This window comes from Sarcophilus harrisii, chromosome 1, assembly GCF_902635505.1.
Source record: "Sarcophilus harrisii chromosome 1, mSarHar1.11, whole genome shotgun sequence".
Taxonomy (NCBI): domain Eukaryota; kingdom Metazoa; phylum Chordata; class Mammalia; order Dasyuromorphia; family Dasyuridae; genus Sarcophilus; species Sarcophilus harrisii.
The window spans coordinates 689,132,630-689,136,689 of record NC_045426.1 but is presented as its reverse complement, the minus strand read 5'-3'; positions in this window follow the sequence as shown (position 1 = coordinate 689,136,689).

Genomic DNA, 4,060 nt, shown 5'->3' with positions numbered 1-4,060 from the left:
GTCTTTCCAGGATTTTCTGGAATCAGCCTGCTCATCATTTCTTATGGAACAATAATATTCCATCACATTCATATACCATAACTTATTCAGCCATTCCCCAATTGATAGACATTCATTCAATTTTCAATTCCTTTTGGGCTGATTTTCTTTTTTTAAAAATATCTTAATCAACTAAGAGCCACCTCATCTTCCCAACATCAACATTCTCAATCCTTCACTGAGAAATTAAGAAAAACAAAATCCATTATACACGGTTACTTAAAACAAATGGTCACAATGGCCACGTCCTAAAAATATTTTTCTCATTCTGCATTCTGGGACTTGCACCTCTCCATTGGGAAACATATTTTCTTATTAGTCCTCTGGAATTTTGGTTGGTCATTATGCTCATAAGATTTCAGCGTGTTGTTCATGAGACCAAATCCCAAAATCAGAAATAATTTTAGCAAGAAATGTTCATTTGATAGGGGACAGCAAGATGGAAGAGATGGGTTACTCCCTCATCCAAGCTCCAAAACTTTTGCATCATATATAGGATTTAGAGAAGAAAATCAGCATATGAGAAGGGAAGCAATAAACTGGGAAAATATTTTTACAGTCAAAGGCTCTGATAAAGGCCTCATTTCCAAAATATATAGAGAATTAACTCAAATTTATAAAAAATCAAGCCATTCTCCAATTGAAAAATGGTCAAAGGATATGAACAGACAATTCTCAGATGAAGAAATTGAAACTATTTCTAGTCATATGAAAAGATGCTCCAAGTCACTATTAATCAGAGAAATGCAAATTAAGACAACTCTAAGATACCACTACACACCTGTCAGATTGGCTAAGATGACAGGAAAAAATAATGATGATTGTTGGAGGGGATGTGGGAAAACTGGGACATTGATTCATTGTTGGTGGAGTTGTGAACGAATCCAACCATTTTGGAGAGTAGTTTGGAACTATGCTCAAAAAGTTATCAAACTGTGCATACCCTTTGATCTAGCAGTGTTACTACTGGGATTATATCCCAAAGAGATTATAAAGAAGGGAAAGAGACCTGTATGTGCACGAATGTTTGTGGCAGCCCTTTTTGTAGTGGCTAGAAACTGGAAACTGAATGGATGTCCATCAGTTGGAGAATGGCTGAATAAATTGTGGTATATGAAAATTATGGAATATTACTGTTCTGTAAGAAATGACCAACAGGATGATTTCAGAAAGGCCTGGAGAGACTTACACGAACTGATGCTAAGTGAAATGAGCAGGACCAGGAGATCATTATATACTTCAACAACAATACTAGATGATGACCAGTCCTGATGGATCAGGCCATCCTCAGCAACGAGATCAACCAAATCATTTCTAATGGAGCAGTAATGAACTGAACTAGCTATACCCAGAAAAAGAACTCTGGGAGATGACTAAAAACCATTACATTGAATTCCCAGTCCCTATATTTATGCACACCTGCATTTTGATTTCCTTCACAAGCTAATTGTACAATAATTCAGAGTCTGATTCTTTTTGTACAGCAAAATAATGTTTTGGTCATGTATACTTATTGTGTATCTAAGTTATATTTTAATATATTTAACATCTACTGGTCATCCTGCCATTTAGGGGAGGGGGTGGGGGGGGTAAGAGGTGAAAAATTGGAACAAGAGGTTTGGCAATTGTTAATGCTGTAAAGTTACCCATGTATATATCCTGTAAATTAAAGACTATTAAATTAAAAAAAAAAATAATTTGCATTTCTCTAATCAATAATGATTTCAAAAATTTAAAAAAAAAAAAAAAAAAAAGAAAATCAGCATATGAAGCCCAATTTTGACAAGAGGACAACTTGAAAGCAATGGGGCTTGAGATGGATATGTGTAAATGTAAACACTCAATAAAACTGGAGAGAAATCAAAACACAAGGGACATCCAAAATGCAAGCTTGGGTGGAATTGTGTTGGGTAGGTCCAGGGCTTGGGGGAACCCTTGTAACCATCTCTGGCATTCTTGCAGTGTTACTGATGTCAGGACAATCTCTAGTTGGATGTAAACAGTATAATAATAAATGTTCTAAACAATATAAGAAATGATAAGTAATAATCATTGATTTCCCTTTCTTAGGCTTTAGCTTTAGGCTTAAAAGCCATTCTCCTACCACCAGAAGCACAATTACTGAAGCAGAAATTTGGGTTATGATTTCAAAGGGATTTCATTAAAATCACTCAACTCAATATTGTTTGCTTCCCTACCTATCTCATGTAGAGCTTGAGAGAATTCCTTTACAGAGGGCTATGGGACAAACTTTTCCCAATGTCTCATGGTCAAAGGGATTGATTTGAGTAAATCTTGGGGGCTTTAAATCAAAGGGATTAAGTTTACACTAGGAAACAAGTGCCCTGTGGCTATCTACCTGTAGCTCATGAGCCCCCAGGGAGTATGCTTTCCCCTTTTACAACTAACCAGCAGGCTTGATTGGGTAATTAGAAAAGTAATTTACTCAACTAATGTGTGTATCACAAAAAAAAAAAAAAATTATAATCCCCTGTTTCCTTCAGTGTCATAAAAATTTAACAAATTTTGTTAAGCAAAGTCATAATCTCTTAAGAAGACAAACTTTGTTAAGGTCTATAGGTTACAGAAAAAACTACATTTAGAGGGTTCACAATGGGAGATTTACATTTAGTTGGGGAAGCTGACAAATAATGAAATCATTTCAGGAAGGCCAAAATTCCCTTTATCAAACAGGTTAGGATCATTACTCCATAAAGCAAGTTTTGGAAGTTTTCAGGTAATTAAAAGTTGAAGGAAGACTGTCCCTGTGGTTCAAATAATAAATAAATAGAATTTGAGCATATCCCTCCTGAAGATAAACATAAACATGAAATAAAAAACCCAAAATATTACAATGATAATCAACAATTTTAAGTCTCCTTAAACAGCATCTAGTGACCCACCCCCAATGTCCACTGAATCAGAAATTACATTTGAGTCCCACCTGCCACATGTCGCATCCCTGGAACTGTCTTCCCTTGGAAATTAGGAAATAGATCTCATTATCAGCACAGTTTTCAAGTTTCATCCCAGGAAATCCACTGCGCTGGCTCCAAATCATTTACAGAGATTCCCTATTTAATGGTGCTAAAACTGAGTAGTAAGATTCAACACAATTCAGTATTATCTCTTAAATTTGGTAGTTTAGTTAGAAAAATCACCTCAAATTTTATCAAACTAATCCTAGTTTAAGAATATCAAATTAGGAACTCACAATACACATGAAAGTTTAGAGAATTTCTGTTTATATATATCACTTGCTCTTTGAACCTTATCCCTTTTATAGACTTCCATCAATTGACTGAAGGAGTTTAAGGATCCTTGAGAGACTGACTTGTAAAATGAGCCCTTCAGTCTCTTAATATTATCAGAGAAAGATTTCAAAACAGGAAAAAAAAAAAAGCATAATTTTAAGATTTCTTTAATTATTCATGTAATTTTACATGTAAAACCCCTTAATCCAATTATTACTAAAATATACTAAAAGCCTGTATATCCTATTAAAAACATTTGGAAGCCAATTTATGGACACACACACACATATACATATATATATACATATATATATATATGTATATAGTTCTTGGGGGTAAACAATATGTTATTGTTACTTTATCAAAGTTTACTTCACTAAAATTTAAAAACTTTTGCATATTTAGTCTGTTCCCCTCTTTTGAGAATATATATTATCCTCATATTGTCCTTAAAAAAATGAGATACCTTAAGGAACTAATCTTATACATGAATACATAACTATTAATAAGGGGATGGCAAGTCTTAAGAACTCATTTTACCTAAGTTTTTAGGATCTGGAGTTGGCCATAAATTAATATTTAAAAAGTAAAGCTTTTCATATTTGCATCCCATTATAGTATACTCATATACTCATCTATTAATTTAATTTAGGATTAAAATGAAAATTTTAAAAATTAAATTTAAATTAATTTAGGTTTGTAACCACAAAATTTATACAACTCATTTGCCTTAAATTAAAATTTAAAATTAATTTAGGGTTGCAATC